The 20,155-nt window shown below is 39.6% G+C and overlaps 1 protein-coding gene across 1 annotated transcript in view; it reads right to left on the reverse strand.

Annotated features, from left to right (window-relative positions):
* The window catches only part of GREB1L (GREB1 like retinoic acid receptor coactivator), a 257,506-nt gene extending 239,981 nt beyond the window's left edge, over positions 1-17,525 (reverse strand). Inside the window, exon 1 of the mRNA XM_029233377.1 lies at positions 17,349-17,525. The gene's annotated coding sequence lies outside the window, so the exon portion shown is untranslated. The remainder of the gene's footprint in view (positions 1-17,348) is intronic.
* Between the last annotated feature and the right edge of the window lie 2,630 nt (positions 17,526-20,155).

Here is a 20,155-nt window from a genome sequence, read left to right on the forward strand (position 1 = left end):
AGGTAGAAAATTTAATTCCATTCAATTCAAAGAAAACTTGTAAAAAGACAACATATTTATAATAAAGATGGCACTGATTAGTCTTATTTTTTTATTACTGTACATAATAAGAAACATATATCAAGGGCCAAATTAGAGTGTGTATAGCTTTCACTGATGAAAAATTGACGAGAAACCAAATTTCTAAAGAGTGAATTGTATTTATAAGAAAATGCTTTATGACTGATGCTTTAAATGTTTATTATTTCTCAATATAATCTATATATGCATTAGTAAAATAGTAGTGTATTAATCATATGACTGTAAATGTGCTTTAAACATAGACTGAAGGTCAAAATAAGCTTTCACTCATTTTCTCTCTCAATGATAATTTCTCATACCTTATATTTACTATATAAAGAACATCTCAAAGGGAGCTTATTTAATAAAATTAATTTATGTTCTACCAAAAAAAGAAAAAAAAAAAGGATATTAGTTGAATACTTAATGTCCATGAAGTTTTACTAACAAACTTAAGGCTCATACCAGGATTTCCTTAACATCACCAGCACTGTTTCAAATTTTACATTGTGCTTCATGAACAAAGTTTAAAATGTCTTCTAGTTTAAAAAATGAAGTGGACACTAAATTTCCACTAGGTATCAGTTCAACTGAATTCTTTTTGTAATTTTGCTATTTAGCAACAGAATAAATAACATGCTTACATATTATGTTGTATAAATCTTTTACTATATGAGTTATGATTTGAGAAACATAGTTTAAACAAAATTGGATCTAAATCTACCAAACCACAAGTCACATAACTATCTTAACTAGACTGTAGGCTTCCCAACGTCAGGGATAGTTCTTTATTTTCCTTTCTCTCTCTCCAAGGCACCATTCCAACTATAGGTACTTGATAAAGACTTATTAAGTTGACTTTTATTGCTAATTCCCTGCCCAAGGGAGAATTCTTTTATCCCCACTGTATATAAACTTCTAGCTCAGTAGGAAAACTGTGAAGAGAAAAATCATTTTTAAGGAAGTAACAAATGTATTTGATGCAGTAATTACTTTTTATCCAAATGAAAACAGAGGCAGTTTGATATTACAACTGCTGCTGCCAATTATTACTTCAAAGCCTTAAAAAGATCAGTACAGGTTAATCACAAACTTTACTCTAAGACAGAATTATGGTGTCTGTTTGCAATACGTGAACTTTAGCTTCCCAAGGGTAAACACTATACAGCTATCTTGTAATCTCCCATGTAACGGTACCTAAAGTAAGTCCATGCTATTTTGATTTTGGAAGACTTATCAATTTAAAATCAAATGAGCAAAATGAATTGTAATATTTAAACAATACAAAAAATTTGTCCCATTTTCCAAAACACTTTTTCCAGACTACCAATTCCATGGTTCTCTTCCACTATGCAGTATTATCCTGGAAACATATGGCTTTCAATTATTTTTTATTAACTAGGATATTTATTGACTAATTTAAAGCCCATATTACCTAAATTATATATGTAAATTTGTAAATAAGTAAATATGATGATAAACTGAACATGCATGAAGGATTACAAAGACATCATCATTTTGTAAAACTCAAAAAGAAGAGAAAATAAAATGCATTTCCTTTCATCTCTACCACAGTATTGTTTTGGATTTATTTTTTCTTATTAGCATCCTTTATGCAAAAGATAATGCTACTAGCTTCTGAAGGGCCTGGGCCTCATCTTGGTATTTCCAGTAGAGGTGTTAAGCTATGTTGTTCCATGTGCTCTCCCTTCTCCCAGCTCCACTGGAGTCAGTGGCTTAGATATGAAAGAAGCTTGGCTCAGGTTAAGGATGGATTCCACAGCCATAGAAGAAAGCTAACAGGTCCCTACAGAGGTCATTCATTCATTTGTTGACAAATATTTATTGAGAGGCAACTATGTGCTTGTTCTAGGTGTGGAGATATAGTAGTGAGCAAAAGAAACAAAGCACTTCCAGTCATGGAGATTTCATTCAAGTTTGGTGAGTAAATCCAAGACTTGACCTCCATTACACTCCTCACCAACCAAGATACAGCCTTGGTACAGTCTGTTTCTCAAAAATTAGGTACTAGGGCTTCCCTGGTGGCGCAGTGGTTGAGAGTCCGCCTGCCGATGCAGGGGACACAGGTTCATGCCCCGGTCCGGGAAGATCCCACATGCCGCGGAGCGGCTGGGCCCGTGAGCCATGGCCGCTGAGCCTGCGCGTCCGGAGCCTGTGCTCCGCAACGGGAGAGGCCACAACAGTGAGAGGCCCGCGTACCACAAAAAAAAAAAAAAATTAGGTACTAAATGATCCCTTGGTGGCCTGAAAGAGTTAATATGCCCTTTAGCACCTATGTATGCCATCTTCAGCAAGAGCAGCAACATTTTCCGTAAGATACAATTCCTGATATCTAGATCTTACCTTCTAGTTGAGTCACAAGACAGGTACCCAAGAATGTGACACGGAGGAAAGAACAAAGGTTTGGAATTAGCCACCCCATAGGTTTGAATTCTGACTTTTCTACTTACTACCTATGGGAGCTTATGAAATTTACTTAAACCTTTCAGAGGCTTGGTTTTCTTAGCTATAAAAATGAGGATCATGATGCATACTTTACAAGGCTGTTGTGAAGATTAGAAATAATATGTGTACAACGCCTGATGTAGTGTACATTAATTTTTATTAATTTATTGGGTTAAATTATTAATTCCTGCTATAAATTAAATTATTAAGTAGCAGAAAAGGACTAGGCAGAGAAGCATATATGGGTCATAAAGACCTTTATGGTTGTTTTTTAGTAAAGGTTATGTTTTGTGCCTACACATATTCTCTGACATACACACATACTTTCTCTCTGATGTTCCAGATACATAACTATGGGATGTATTACACTGTTCTGTCACATTTCCTGTTCTGGAGGCAGAAGTTGAGATAAGGCATACCACTGACTCACGAGTCTTTATGATGGCAAAAAACCTCAAACATTTAGAATATGTGAAATACCATAACCTAGACACTACACTTCCAGACTCCGAAAGATCTTTAGCTTTAGATTGTGCATTTAATACCTGCCAATATCAAACAGCTCCTATACATCTTTTGACCAAAATGCTATGAAAATATTATCCCTAATATTAGATTATTCCATTTATATGAATGAGGGGAAGAAAGGTGATTTTTACATAGTCTAACTTTTCCAGAAAAAGAAGAATTCAGTAATATTAGTTGGGAGGCAAAACATTTAATGCTAATTGCTACTCTCTGATGAAGTCTGAGGCCTGTCATTCAGCAAGTCTGGTGAGGAAAAAGAACGGACATTTCCTGAGGGACGATTTTGTACTAGGCATCCTGCTTGGTATATTGATCCATTATCTCAGAAAAGTGACTGTTTTGGAATCCAATTATAAGTCAACTGTCTTAACATCAAAAATATATCAAGAGTCTCAGTGGAAAATAGTTATTTTTTCAATAAAGATTTTATCTCTTAAAAAATAAATTAGATTCATTTTGTATTACAAGGTAATGAGCCTACCAGAAAATGCTGTCGTTTGTTTTCGTGTCAACCCACAGAATGATACAATCTGTGAAATTATGCACAAGAGAATATAAGAGAAACATTCCTTACATTAGTCCTAAATAAGATGCTGCTGCTCATGGCTACCATTACTAGTAATATTACTATTACTAGTTATATTATTAGTCTAACTTGATCCTTCACTGTGCTGCAACTTGTGAAGATACAGGTCTAGTCATTCTCTAATATACCAAGACCTTAACCTCCTGCTCCAACAATTCTCAAGCGATTATTAAATAATCAAAGCAGAGGAGAACAGTTACTGGATTCTCTAGATAGAAGGTGAACCCTGATCCACATGGGGAGTTCAGTTGCAACAGGAAGTTTCTCTATCAGCTATGGATCTGGAGGTTTGATTAGCTTATGTTCCACAAGAGAACCAAGGGATCAGAGCACTTTTAAAAGAGCCATTTTAAAAAATGCTGCAAATCCAAACCTTATAGGGCACATCATCATATATTTGTTAAAAATCTAACCAGAAAATATTCAGGTTTATTCCTAACAAACGAAATTGAGGAAAAATATTGTGGAAATACCCTTAACCATCATCTGTCTTCTATCACCAATACTGCAGACAGTATTATGACTTTTCAAAGAATTGCCAACTAAATATAGACTGTACACGGTAAATTCTGTAGAATGTAATTAATCAGTCGATACTTTGTATTACTATGTACCCAACATTGTATTAGACACTTTGGAGAATGCCATAGTACCTCCTCTCAAGGGGCTTACAGTCTAACATTCAGGAAAAAAATGCTTTCTGGAAGAGAGATTATAAATATCTATAACGAAAATCTAAAAATGTGATACATAAACTACAAATGCTATAGAAGTTTAGAGTAGAAGAAAATTAATGATAACTCCAATATTTAGTATATTTCCATAAAGGAAATAAACTAATAGACTTAAATAATAAACTAATAAATAAACTAATAAATAGACCTCATAGTGGTTCTTCAACTTTTTGGGGCATAAAAGTGGCTTGGGGCCAACACTTAGAGCTTGGTATCTGCATTTAAACAGCATTTTCATGTATCCAATAAGTAGTTAATATCCAAAATATACAAAGAACTCATACAACTCAACATTATAAAAAAACAAACAACCTGATTAAAAAATGGGCAGAGGATCTGAATAGACATTTTTCCAAAGAAGACCTACAGATGGCCAACAGGCACATGAAAAGATGCTAAACATCACTAATCATCAGAGAAATGCAAATCAAAACCAAAATGAGATATTACATCACACCAGTTAGGATGGCTATCATCAAAAAAGACCACAGGGCTTCCCTGGTGGCGCAGTGGTTGAGAATCTGCCTGCCGATGCAGGGGACACGGGTTCGTGCCCCGGTCTGGGAAGATCCCACAAGCCGCAGAGCAGCTGGGCCCGTGAGCCATGGCTGCTGAGCCTGCGCGGCCGCAGCCTGTGCTCCGCAACGGGAGAGGCCACAACAGTGAGAGTCCCGCGTACTGCAAAAAAAAAAAAAAAAAAAAGACCACAAATAACAAATGTGGGGGGAGCATGTGGAGAAAAGAGAACCCTTGTACAGTGCTCGTGGGAATGTAAATTGGTGTGCAGCCACTATGTAAAACAGTACAGAGATTCCTCAAAAAACTAAAAATAGAGCTACCATACGATCCAGCAATTCCACTTCTGGGTATTTTTCTGAAGAAAACAAAAACACTAATTGAAAAAGATACATGCACATTTATGTTCACTACAGCATTATTTGCAACATCCAAGATATGGAAGCAATCTAAGTGTCCATCAACAGAAGAATGGATAAAGAAGATGTGGGAGATTATTATAATTATTATAATCAAACATTACTCCGACATAAAAAAGAATGAAATTTTGCCATTTGCAAACATGGATGTACGAAGAGGGTACTACACTAAGTGAAAAAAGTCAAACAGAGAAAGACAAAACTGTATGATTTCACTTATATGTGGAATATAAAAAAACAAAACAAATGAACAAACGTAGCAAACAGAAAGACTCATAGATACAGAGAACAAACAAGAGGTTGCCTAAGGAGGGTGGGGGGAGGAGAGAAATAAGTGAGCGAGATTAAGAGGCATAAACTTCCAGCTGCAAAATAAATGAATCACAAATATGAAATGTACACTGTTGGGAATATAGTCGATAACTATATAATATCTTCATATAGTGACTGAGGGTAACAAGATTTATTGTGGTGATCAATTTGAAATGTATAGAAATATCGAATCACTCACTATGTTCTATAACAGGAACTAACATAGTGTTATAGGTCAATTATACTTCAGAAACAAACCAACAAATAAACTCATAGAAAAAGAGATCAGATTTGTGGTTACCAGAGGTGTGGGGAGAGGGGAGGGGGCATTGGATGAAGGCAGTCAAAAGGTACTAACTTCCAGTTATAAGACAAAGAAGTACTAAGGATATGATGTACAACATGATAAATATAATTAACACTTCTATATGTTATGAAAGTTCTTAAGAAAGTAAATCCTAAGAATTCTCATCACAAGGAAAAAATTTTTTTTCTTTAATTTTGTATCTATATGAGATGATGGATGTCCCCAAACTTTCTGTGGTAATCATTTCATGATATATATAAGTCAAATCATTATACTGTACACCTTAAACTATACAGTGCTGTGTGTCAATTATAGCTCAATAAAACTGGGAGAAAAAAATAAAACATCTCTAGCTGATTCTGATATAGGTGGCTTATAGTTTGGCAAACACTGTTTAAATAATAGGTATGATTTGCAAGAATCTCTAGAGTAGTGTTGTCCAATTTGCAGTGGTGGAAATATTCTATACCTGTGCTATCCAATACAATAGCCACTAGCCGCATGTGGCCATTAAGCTCCTGAAATGCAATTAGTATGCCTCAAGAACTGAATTTTTCATTTTATTTAACTTTAATTAATTTTAATTTAAATAGCCACAACCAGCTCTAGGGAATAGGAAGAGATTTCTAAGAGAAACATGAGCCAAGCCATAGGTAGGAATGCACATGAGAAAGACAAGAAAGACAACTGATTGGGTTGCCTAAAATAGAGGTTTTATATTAGATTATCATTAGGTCAGATTATAAAGAGCCTTGTAGGGAACTGAAGAAATTGGATTTCATGGCACACACTGCTAGTTGTCTAATCGAACCATCTCCTGATCTTCTTCAATATTAAAAACCCCTGGGTTTTACATGCTCATCTCAGAGAGTGGACCTTTCCTCAGGCTCTGGGGTGAATCTTGATTATTCTATACCAATCATGGTATTTCTATTTTCCTCGTCAGCGACTGGCTTACACATGAGCACGTGGTAAATTCTAACCAATGGGATTTGGGACATCTATGTATGTGGGTAAACTCTTTAAAAAGTATTTAGCTTGAAGACACAGAACTTTTTCTGACTCCATTCAGAGCTGTGTGAGGCTTGAGTGTGCTGCTGACACCTTGGTATAATGCAAGGACAAGATGGAAGACAAACACCAACAAATTAAGGATGGCAGAGAATGAATGAAAGAACTTGGGTCTTTGACGACATCATCAAGCACCTGAATTAATCCAAGAATTGCTCTCCCCTCCCCCTCCCCATATATTTTGGGGATATAAGGAATTAATTACTGTTTAACATCTTTAGCTGTTTGTTCAGTTCCATGCAGCTGACAGCATTAGACTGGAATACTAGTGCTTAGGGTGAAAGCCTCTGGGAAACGCTAAGGTAGGCAACTGGAAGCCACTGAAGGCATTTGATCAAGGTTGAGACTGATATGAAATAATGTTCAAGAATTAAAAATGACATGCATGAAAAATAGGTCAGAAGAAAGGAAAGACAGGGTCAGGCAGACCAGTGTAAAAGGGCTGAATCAAAGCTACCAAAAGATTTTGGAAATATTAGTGAACTCTTCCCATTTGCAAAATCATTAATGAATATAGATTAGTACTTGAGGTAAAACTGGGGAAGTAGCTCATTTTGTAAGGGCAGTAGGATTGTAAGTGATATGTGTCTTTGCTGATTTTAAAAATTATTCTCACACGTTATTATTTCTACTTAAAATCTAAACAACTGAATTTCTCTAAATGCTGTACATTCAATACTTCTTTGAAAATGGAAAAATTTTTGAAATGTGATTTCTCTGCATTAGCTGCAATTAAAGGCATGAAAAGATACTCAGGAACAGGACAGTAAACCAGAAAGAATGCAGGTATAGCCAGGTGACCTTGGGAAGTCAAGTAAAACCCTGTGGCCCTGTTTTCCTCTTAGGATTGACCTATGGCTCTAAAATCCAACAATTTATATCTTCAAATGGAAGAAAACCCTTTGGAATAAAAAAAAAAGTCCTACAATTGATATCAAACTTCAGTTTTCTAAGCTCTGTTCTCACTCCTTGTGCTAAGAGTTGAGTCTAAAAGGGAATAAAAGTCAATCTCCCCTCAAATTCTCTAAGCAAACAAGAAAACCTGGAAAATAATTATGTTTTACAGCTTTAATATAACTTCCCAGAAAAAAGTTTCTGCATAGATTTTCAGTGAATAAAGAAACTAATTCTGGAAATTTCAGTGTGGACTAAAGTTCTATATTAATATCAAGTAGGTGTCAAGTGTAGCTTACTATTATTTTTAACTTGCATTTCCAAACAACTGATAAGGCTAAGCATTTTTCATATTTATTGATCATTTGGAATTGTGCTTCTGTGAATGACCTAGGCATATCATTTGCAAACAATTTTAAAATTATGTTTTAGAATATATTTTTATTATCATTTTGTGAAGAGTTCCTTATATACCGGAGATGCTAATCTTTTGCTTGCATATGTAAAGATTTTTTTTCCAATCTATCATTTGTCTGTAGTATTTGTTTTCAGCTTTTTTGCTTTACAATAATGTTTTTAAATTATATAATCAGATATGCCTCATATTTAGTATACAGCTCTAGTTTCTTGTTTAGTTAAAATGAATATCCTTCAGTAAAGTTAATGGTTGTTTGTGGAATATGTATACCACAGAATATTATCTAGTCATTTAAAAGAATAAATAAGAGTTATACCATTTGACTTAGAGGTATATCCCTGTGTTTTATTAAGTATTAAATGAAAAAATAAATTATCTATATATGAAATATGACAGTATGTATAAGATGTTGAAGATATACAAGGTTTGTTAGGTTACATGATCATGGAAAAAGTTTTACAAAATAAACAGCAGATTGGTCACACTGTTGAGGTGAAAAGGGAGGGGAGGGTAAAGAGGAAATTTAGCCTTCCTGAATTTTTTAAAAGACGTGACTACCGTTTTTTAGAAAACATATGACCCGGGGCTTCCCTGGTGGCGCAGTGGTCGAGAGTCCGCCTGCCGATGCAGGGGACGCGGGTTCGTGCCCCGTTCCGGGATGATCCCACATGCCGCGGAGCGGCTGGGCCTGTGAGCCATGGCTGCTGAGCCTGCGCGTCCGGAGCCTGTGCTCTGCAACGGGAGGGGCCACAGCGGTGAGAGGCCCGCGCACCGCAAAAAAAAAAAAAAAAAAAATATGACCCTATCGTGTAAAGTTGTTTGTGTTGGTAAATATATATAAATATGCATGGAAATGCATAAAATAATGGCGACCAAAAACATTAATGGTGTTTAATTTAGGATGGTTAGATTTCAAGAAGAAGGGAAGAGGAAGAAGAAAAGAAACAAGAGGCAGAGAGAGAGAGAGAGAGAGAGGAGGGACCAGAGTGAAAGAGAATGGAAAAGAAGAAAAAAATAAAATATGAATTTAAAAATCAATTAAATTTAAATTCGCCCTTTCCAAAAAGCAGAACAGATTGGATGAGAGGGAGACAGAACCCTCAAGTGAAAAGGTTCCCCCATCCTCTGATGTGGGTAAGAATTATGACAATAATCGTACAGTTGCTGAATACTCCAACAGAGATATACACATAAACTTACTATAAGTAGTGTTGATTTAATCAGTTTTAAAATGCAGGAAGTAAATGAGACACTATATCAATTACATCTTCTCATTATGACCTCCACAGGCAGTGGTGAGAATTTTAGGCACACCTCCTCTACAAAAACTAAACTTAATGATAAATGTGAGGTGTGGTTCTAAGACTTCTGTGTCCATAAAAACTACCTGGGAAGATCACTAAAATGCACATTCCAGGGTCCCACCCCAGAAACTCTAATTCAGCAGGTTGAGACCAATAATCCACATTTAACAAGCACACCAGGCAAATAAGGCAGGTGTTGACAGATCACACTGAAAAACAGTGAATTTAAGGATGTCTGATCTCTTTACAAACTGATTAACCAAAGAATTTGAGGAGTGTGGTACACTAGAGAGAACAAAGAATTTTGAAGTCAGAAGATCTAGATTACAGCTCTGACCTAATCCCCCCTCACTCCCCTCACTAGCCCCTCCTCTTCAGCAGCAGTGGCCTCCTAGTTACCCCTCTCATGACTGCCAAGAATGCTCTGCCTCTAAACTTCCAATGGTTCAGTCCCTCACAGCCTTCAGGTCCTCACTTAGGTGTCACTTCTCAGTGACACCCTGAAGAGAATCTCAACTCCCATCTCACTTTCTAAGTCCCCTTTCTGCTTCAGTTTCCTCCCTAACACTTCTCACTACCTAAAATATAACATATTTTACTCCGTTTTTCCTTTGCTTATTGTTTGATTCCCATAAGGACAGGGATGTTTGTTAGTTTTCTTCACTGCAGCCTCTGAAGCACCTAGAATGGTGCCTGGATAGAGTTCAAGGAGCTCTCACTTGGCCAAGATAAAACAAATAAAGCTTGAGAGATTCAGTGATAGGAGGCAGATACAGGCAGGAAGTGGAAAGCTTGTTACTACACAGATCGCTGAGCCCCCCCAGGGATTCTGATTCAGGAGGCTTGGAATGGGGTCTGAGACCCTGAATTTCTCACAGGTACCCAGGTGATACTGATGCAGCTTGGCGAACTGTCAAGTGCCTCTGCTTGTTCTTTAGTGAAAGTCAACCTAGTCTACTACATGACAAGAGCTCTAGGCTAGAAAGGGAAAGCTCTGTTATACCTACAATCATTTGTGGGAAGAGAAAATTTGTTCCCCTAATCTCTATGTACCTAAGCTATCTACCCAAATAAATAAAATCATTCGACAACAGGGATATTTTTACATAACAATATATCTTGGATATTTACTGCAACCTAATTTTTAGTAAAAACATGATGTTTAGTTTGTTTCTAATTTTTTACTCTTATACATAATGTTTCAGGTGACGTTTTTACTATCTACATTTGTTTAGTTACTTCTTTCTAACAAATTCCTAGAAGGGAAATTTCTGAGTCAGAGTTTAGACCAGTGCTGTCCATAAGAACTTTCTATGAAGGAAATGTTCCATATCATCACAGTCCAATACAGTAGGCACCAGCCACATGCAACTATTGAGTACTTGAAATGTGAATAGTGCAACTGAGAAACCGAATCTTTAGTTTTATATAATGTTAATTAATTTAAATTTAAATAGCCACACATTGCAAGGGACTACCATATTGGACAGGGTAGGTACAGACATTTATTTTTATTTTTTTTTAACAGCTTCAGTCAAGGCTTTTTTTTTTAAGTCTTTATTGAATTTGTTACAATATTGCTTCTGTTTTATGTTTTGGTTTTTTGGCCACAAGGCATGTGGGATTTTAGCACCCCAACCAGCGATCAAACTTGCACCCCCTGCGTTGGAAGGGGAAGTCTTAACCACTGGACCGCCAGGGAAATCCCAGTACAGACATTTAAAATCTTGATACATGATGCCAAATTGCTCTCCAAAAAAGCTGTAATATTTGCCTTCATTTTATAGTGTATAACAATAACAGTTTCTTTACCCATTGCCAATGTTAGATATTATTGATCTAAATCTTTATAATCTGAAAGTCGAAATACGTCTGTGGGGTTTTTATGTGCATTTCTTTATTAATAATGTTGAACAGTGTGCTTTTTTCTGTCATCATACTCATTCAAATGCAAATATTTTCACCCATGTTAATTAATTGACAAGTTGGAAATTATCTGGCTTCCAGATTTGTTTTGTTGGGTCCATATGTTTTCTTTAAAATTTATTACCAACACTAAATTCATACAAAAATATGAATTTCCAGTTCCACTTGAAAAATCAAATGATCTGGTAACAGTGACACACAGGGCAAAAATCAGTGCAGTCTTACAAATCATGCCACCTTCAGACTTTCTTGCCCACCAGGACTTATCATCCCCTATTATTTTACAGGTGTCCTGCTTCACTCAGATTACCTGCTCGGCCTCTAAAAGCACCTGAGTTTACAATTCCTGCTCTGAATTAAATTCTGAGAGGTTAAAAGGCAAACGACAGCTAATGATAATAGCTAACTTTCATTTCATACTTAGCATGCAAAAGTGATGTTATGATATCTCTAGATTATCTTATAACTAATATTTAACTAGCAAAAGAATTACTTTTCTAGTGGTTGTTGATATTTACTACTCCTTAGAGCAGTGGTTCAGCATCAGAAGGGCTGTTAAAAGACAGAACAGGCCCCACCCTCAGGGTTTGGATTGGGCCCCAAGAATTTTCATCTAACCCCAAGCTCCCAGTGCAGCTCCACATTGAGATGAGGCTTTCTCAAAGATGTGGACACTCCTGGAAGTGTAGTGATAATGTGTAATTATGACAACACTGTATGAATTTGTGCATCCTTTTTTTTCTAAAACATGTCCACATTTATTATTTCATTTTATCTTACAACAATTCTGTGCAGAAGGTTGATAATTAGAGCAGTACTTTAATTGTTAATCCCATTTTACAGAAGAAAAGAAAGGCACAAAGTTAAGAATCTCCTCTAAACACAGAAAAAGTTAAAAGGGCCATAACAAGTATGTTTCCTAATTCCTAACCTTGGTAATATAGGCAAACAGTAATCCAGCATACAACCAGAGCTTGCTTTTTATTTTTACCTTAAAAATAGAACCATGCCCAGGAACAGAGAAGACCATACAAGATATGGTTCACAGCAACAAACATTTATCCAGTGCTGATTATGTGTTAATCTATGCTAATTGTGCCTATAGCTTCCACTGTAGGGACTGTTGAAGACACTCATAAAGCATAGCAATAAATTAAAAATAAAATCTGAAACCACAACCTTGCAAAGAGAGTGAATTCTCTATGTCATAGGACAAAAGCAAAGGCACTGAAGGGGTGGGTGGTGGAGATAAATACAGAGCTGGGTAGAAGCGAGGCGTCCCTGTGGGAGCTTCACATCTGGACTTGGAGGAGTTGCTATCACCAGTCAGTCAAGAATGGGAGGGAAGGAAGAGTACACAATAGGAAGCCCTCCTGGGGCTCAGGAGCACAAAGAGCTGCTGTTATCCACATTGGGTGTGTGTTTGCCAGAAATATCAGGGCTGCTGGAACTCCAGAACTTACAAGAGCATGCTTTTGTGTAGTCTAAATTACCTTGACTGTATAAGAACTCAAGTTAGAGGATATAACTTCATTATCCATTGGTAGCCAAAAGATAACATGATTAGCGATCATGAAACTTTCTCTGATTTTTTCCCCCCAAGTTTTAGGAAGCATTCCTAGCAAAAATCCACTAATTGGATAATAATGCTAATTATAAATCAGCCCTTCAAGGGAAAAAAGAGAAGATTGCATTTTCGCTTAAATAGAATTGATATATAACATTATTTATTAATTTTAACAGCTATATTTTTAAGATTAAAAATAATAATAATGAATAAAAACTACCATCGGCTGAGAATACAAGAAAACTACAACTAATCTGAAAGAACCTATTGGAAAATTTGGTTCACTTATTAGTGTTGTAACTGACCTGTCCTATTTGTCTGTCTTATAGTCTAGTTCAAAATGACTGAGGTGATGAAATTTCCACCACTCCAAGTAGAAAACTGTAGCAATACTGCTGAGAAAACTAACTCTCAGTTTACACAAGACCAAAGAAATACAAATCAAAACAAAGGGATACAATTTTACACTGATCAAATTAGTCACAATAATATAAATGTTTAAAATTACATAAATAAAATTACATAAGCACACGCATTGTTGTTGTGTATAATTTATGTAATCCTCCTGGAAAGTAATTTTGAAATTACAAAAATTTCCTAATTAAAAACAGAGCTAACATTTACATGTGTTTTCATGCATTACTGCTTTTTATCTTAACCTTGTAGAGAGCTATTACTATACCCACTTTACAGATTAGAAACCTCTAAGAAAATAAGTTACTTGCCCAATACTACCCATAAGTGATGGAGCTATGTTTGGACACTGAACGTTTAATTTTAGAGCTCACCTATACTGCCTCTCTAGGGAAATAATTCGAAGTTCGTTTTTTTTTTTTTTAATTTATAGAAGAAGAATAAGAAAGTCTCATTCATGTGGGTGGCCATTATATTTTTTTTAAAAACTGGAAAATCATAAAATAGAGAAGGAGTTAAGTAAATCATGATACAATAAACTAATTGCAAACAATAGAAAGTAAATTATGGAAAAATGTTTATAAAAAAATCAGAGTAAAAATGTGCCTGCAATATGGTAAGACATCTGTAAAAATACATATTCATATGGTAAGGGTGGGAAGGAAGATGCAAAAAACAAAAACTATTCCATTTTAGAAGAACTTCATTACTAGTACTAGTACTTAATTTTCTTTTGTTTTTGTTAGTTTTGTCAATCAAGATTTCTCTAAGCACCCTTACAAATCTACCATTCTAGTTCATATTTCTTATCACCCCAATCAAACAATTCCTAAAACTCCATTATAATTTATTTATATTACTGACATTCAAACTAATTACATAATATTCTTTATTATTGACTCAGAATCTTCAAAGTATGAGATCTCCTTCTTTAACATGAATGATTTTTGTAACCACCACTTACGGTGTAAGTTTGAAATCCCTTAACTGAGATCATATAAAGTGATTAAAATCACCTAATTGTTTTTACTTTCATAACCTTGAAATCACTCCTCAGCTCTCAGCACCCATCCAGGAATCATTAGTTTCAAGTGTTTTAGAGATTAGAAAAGTTTCCTGCTAAGAACATGATCTCTAAGTGAATACTTATAAAGTAACTAAAATAGCTTAGCTATAAGGATTATTCATTTTCTAAATACTTGTAGAATCACTAATTAAATTATGTAAAGTCCCTTTGAAGTAGGTCAATGAACTTTATTTCCACATTACCAAAAAGAAAAGTAAGAGTTTAAAAAAAAAAAAAAAAAAAAGAAAAGAAAAGTAAGAGTTTGGTAAGAATAATCTCCCTAAAAATGGCACCGTGAGCTGTGAAGAAAATTCACTCTCCTTAGCCATACAAGGTGATGCACAGAGGGCCATTCAGGGTTTGGCCTCTATCAGTAACATAAACAGACATTTTGTGGGAAAGTAAAGTAGCTGTTCTCCAATGATATCAATCTCATAAGAGCAGAAATGTTGTTTAAACATCTCTGACTTCCTCTTTATGAATCTACCATTTAGGATTTTTTTTTTTTTGTCACTCCACTGTCTAATACCCACAGATCCAACTGGTTTATCCTTAGCCAATCTTAGGACACCTACAGAACTACCATTTTACCAAAAATCACAGAATTTTGGAGTCGGAAGGACACTCAGAAGCCACATGGTTCAATTCCTTTATTTAACTGGGGTAGGAAACAAAAGCATTTCTTAGGAAGTTACTTCATTTAGCTAGTTTATGGCAAATTCAGGCCTGGAACTAAGAGATGTGACCAAATGTCTTAAACTTGGCCTTCTTATTTCTCCCATACCATTGAAATTTTTATATTATCTCATGTCAATGGGAGTATTCATATATCCTTTCAATGTCTTCAGATGTGCACTGCACTGGATAGAATAAACTACAGTTCTCATTCTCTACTTCCTAAAGAGCTCCAAAATGGAAGAAAAATCCAACAAAGGTTAAAAAAAACCAAGTGTAGAGAAACTGGTGATGGAGGGAGGAGGGGGATAACAGTTTAATAGTTCTGCTTTGCACTGAATACTTGTTCTAAGATTTTTAAGCACTCTGATAAGTGCCTTAGGCTAAATAAAAGGATCTAATATCATCAGGAGTGGATATCAAATTAAGAGCCATCACCACTGAGACACAGTTCAGTCTTACATATTCAGTTCCCTTCATCCTCTATTTCCACAATGTAATTCCATTCTAATAGAAGGCTTATGGAAGGATATACAATTGAGGAGAGTGGTTGCCTCTGGGGAGGAGGAGGACTAGGGCATTGGGAGTACGGGTCTCTGAGACAGAGGGCATACTTAACACTGCTGTTTGCAATTTCTACCCTATGCATATAACTTTCTGATATTCATTAATTAAAACTTGCCCTTTAAACACGTGCCTACATGCACGTAATTCTAGTACTATTTTTAATAAAACAATTTAAATTTTTTCTCCATTTTAAGTTTTCAGTATTGCAATTTGTAAAACTACATAGAAATATTCTGAAAGAAAAGGAAGCAACACAGTCACAAAACTCAAAGAGAATTCCAGGATTTAAAGTTTTTTTGTTTTTTTTTAATGTTCAGAGGAAAGAGAGGTTTCTAAGGGCGGCATTTAATTCAAAAACCTTTTTCGGACAAGCTCTTCCCCATATTTAAATGGCTAGATTTTAACATGAGACTTAAGCGGGTTTTCCCACCTCAAGGGCGAGGTGGAGAGGGGACTCTTAAGGGGTGAAAAACAGAAATTAAAATGTGGTTTCTATCTTTTTAACAGGAGACAGAAGGCCGCGGTGGGGATAAGGACCTTGAAACAGTCACGTTCCTTGAGGAAAGGAGAGGATCGAGGAGTTTCTCCGGGATCCGGGCTCCGTCGCCTCTGCGGGAGGCAGCAGCTGTCCCCAAGCAGATGAATCGGGTTCTGGACCCGACTTGGGCTCTGTTTAACTGAGAAGCCCCGCGAACTGCATCTGTACCTATCGCTTCTTTTCACGGAGCTCGGAAGAGGGACTGAGGGAATTGATTAACAAACCGCCTCATCATCACCCTCCCCGGCCAGGGCACACACCGCACCTCGCTGTCTACTCGTGTCAGGGTCAGCTGTCAACACAACCCTTTGTGTCTCATTCAGCACAAGAGTGGTCGTCCTCACTCACTCACGAAAAAGGGAAATGATGGCCGGAAGACACGCGCGCGCGCTCGTGACCAAGTGACATTTGGTGTGGAGCAAAGCAGCCCAGGGACCCTGAGCAAACGCCCAGCCACCGCTGGACGCTCTCAACTTTGCCCCTCTGAGCTCTCTCCATCCTCCCGCGTCACCTCCGCGCCTCCCTACCCACCGTTCCCCCGCCTGGGCCACCCCCCTCAGCAGCCCTCAGGCTGGGGGAGCCGGTCCCAGGCGCTCCCCGCCGCGCCGCTGCCTCCCTCAGCCCCCTCTCGGGCTCCCTCGCTCCCGCCACAAAGGCGGCGCCGAGAGCCGAGGTGACAGGCCTTTGGCCTCCGGGCGCGGACCGCACGGGCTGGGTCTCCTCAGGCGGCTGACGCGAGGGTTCGGGTCCGGGGCTGGCACGGGCGCCCGCCCTCGCCACACAAACGCACCGGCGCTCACACCCCCGCTCCGCCTTCCGATCCCTCCAGAAAAAGTCAGCCGCTGCGCCTCCCCGCGCAGGCAGGGTGTCCACAGCCCGCCAAAGGGCAGCCCCTGCCGGGCAGAGGCGTGCACTCGCGCCCGGCGAGCGACCTCTCACCTCCCCGCCTCCCCGCGCCCAGAGTCCCCGCAGCCGCTCACCTGGCCCTGGCAGCGCGCGAGGGCAGAGGACCGGGGGTGGCCCTCGCCTCGGCGGGGCTCGTCTCCCCACCCCCAGTCCGGGTCGCAGCGCCGCGCTCCGCTCGCTTCGCCGCCCTCCTCCGAGGTGCTAGCGCCGCCGGTGGCTGGCGTCTCTCTGGCAGGCAAGCTGGCCGCGCGCTCAGTTCCCCGGGGCGGAGCGAGGCGGCGGCCGCCGCGGCCGGAGGCGGATTCCTCAGGTGGTGCCCCTCCCGCTTCCCTAGAAGCTCCCCGGCGGGGACCCCCGCGCCCCCTCCCCCCCCGCCCCGCCTCTCGGTCTTCCGCCGCCTCGGCGCCCGCGAGGGCCCTTCAGGGCTCCCTGGCCCTCCGGGAGTGGAGTGGGCGCACGGTTCCCTGCTCACCCTCCGGGAACGCCCCCACCCCGTGTGGAGCCCGCAGCCCAGTGTGCTCGCGCCTCCATTTCCAAACTCCGCGGCACCAGTGATGCGTGTGGCCACTGAAGGGCGTGGAGGGCGCGGGTGTGTGGAGGGGGTCTTCTGGGAAGGAGGCCTGCCCCCCGGGGCGGCTGACTCGCGCAGCCAAGAAGAAAAATGATTTTCTCGCCGACTCCACCTTCATTCACAGAGTGCTCTCGCCTCATTGCGCGATTGCTTTCTCTGTCCTCTGGACGGCGGCGAAAGGGCCCTAAGGGTGAACTCGGTCTGGGCGATGGTGGGTCAAAACCCCTTGGCCTTTTGCATGAAGGGAATGGGGGGGTGGGGCGGGGGCAGGATGGGGACAAAACCACACCGACCCGGGAGCTCCGGCCAGAACCGCCTGGGCGCCTCCTGAACGAGCACGCCCTCCGGCCCGCCGACCCCGGCCGGGCGCTCACGGAGGCTGCCTGCTCGTGGTGGCTTGCCCCGAGCCTGCCGGGACGAGAAGGCTCTTCCGCCCGCAGGGCAGCCACTAACCGCGGGCCCAGGGCCTTGACGGGCGCGGCGGGAGCAAACGTTCTCCAGAGATGCTGAGGCCCGATAGTGACAGATGTGTCTCCACTTTTCACAGCTGGTGGGTTTTGTTACTAGAGCTGTAGCTCCATTTTTTTTTAAACTGTCGTTGTTGCCAGAGATGGGCGACTAGACTCCTTTACTGATGGCCCACACCCTGGAAGAAGCAGGTCCATGCTGGATGTGGTGGAAGAGTCTAGGTTAAGAAAAGTTGATCAATTTGTAGTGCCTTTGGGGCCCGTATAGACCCTGGTCAGCTGGTTCCTGGCAGTGGGGATGCTACAGCCGTGCCCGGCCCCGAGCAGGTTGGTTATCAGTCTGTTGTTTCGGTATCATTGTCAATTATCGTTTAAAGACAACTTCAATTAAAGTGGATCTCATATGATCCCTAAGTCAGTGGGTTTTGTTTGCTCGTGTTGCTCTTTTTTTTTTTAAGAACCGAAATGCATTTTTTCCCTCCCTGTTTCTCTTTTGGTCAATACAGACGGAATTGACTCTGACTGGAAGTCCAGAATCACCAGAAGATAACTCAAGGCATAGTTCAGTTGTGACTTGCAAAAAGTAAGCGATTTGTTTGTGATCTGGATTGTCTTCTCTCCCTCCTCCACTGGGAACACATGCCCAACTGCCATCTTTTTTTTAAATCGTTTTGTTCCTTATGGGGATAAGGAGCAGAAATGTTTTTTGCTTTGTTTTACAATTGAATCCCTATTGTCCAGTCTTTTAAAACACATAGGAACACTTTTATGTGCCACGAGGGCAGGAACCATGTCTTTCTCAGTCATGGCTGTATTGCCACAGTCCTGGATCTTGCACACAACAGAGGCTTACTGAATGAGATCAATGTGGTTTTTAAATAACTACAACACAGAAAGGTGCAGCTGATTAAGAGTATAGCTCAGGTATCCAAAAGGAATCAAATGTCAAACTCAACTGGAAAACCAGTCATACATGTGGAAAAGATAGTAAGTAGAAACTTGAGATTTCAAGTTCACCTCCATGAATAAAAACTAAGTTCATGAGAGGTTAAAGCGGGTGAGAATCTTTTGAAAAACCCAGTCTGCCACACGGTCTGTAGAGTTGAGGAGGGGAACACCTTCCATTTTAAAGAAAAGGGAACTGGGAACAATGAGCAGCCTTTACATAAAACCACAGTGCAGTTTTCTGTTAGTTTAGTTCAAGGACCATTCATTGAGCGCCAAACACACTAGACTCTGAAGATGTGAAGGTAAATTTGGCACAGTTGCTCAAGGACCTTAGACTAATATTACAGAACTCTGGTATTCATTCAACAAATATTTATTGAGCACCTACTGTGAGCCAGATGGCGAAGTGAGAACTGGTGATTCATCAGTAAACAAAACAAGTCCCTAACAAGGTTAAAAGTTAGTGATGGGGCTTCCCTGGTGGCGCAGTGGTTGAGAGTCCGCCTGCCGGTGCAGGGCACATGGGTTCGTGCCCCGGTCTGGGAAGATCCCACATGCCGCGGAGCAACTGGGCCCGTGAGCCATGGCCGCTGAGCCTGCGCCTCCGGAGCCTGTGCTCCACAACGGGAGAGGCCACAACAGTGAGAGTCCCGCGTACCGCAAAAAAAAAAAAAAAAAAAAAAAAAAAGTTAGTGATGGTTATCTATCTATATTCTGGTGTTTGAAAACGTTTCAGTGTCTCCTTCATTAGATAACAAACTCCCTTGCCTTGAATTTATTTGTGTATATGTCTTGTCTCCTTTTTGACGTTTATGTATCCCTCATCATGCCCAATAGACTTCTGTGATTATAAAATGTGACAGAATTAAGTGTAAACACTTCGGAGTTAGGCCCC

The sequence above is a fragment of the Monodon monoceros genome, unplaced genomic scaffold (genome assembly GCF_005190385.1).
Source record: "Monodon monoceros isolate NGI ecotype Baffin Bay Population unplaced genomic scaffold, NGI_Narwhal_1 Super_Scaffold_1, whole genome shotgun sequence".
Lineage (NCBI taxonomy): Eukaryota > Metazoa > Chordata > Mammalia > Artiodactyla > Monodontidae > Monodon > Monodon monoceros.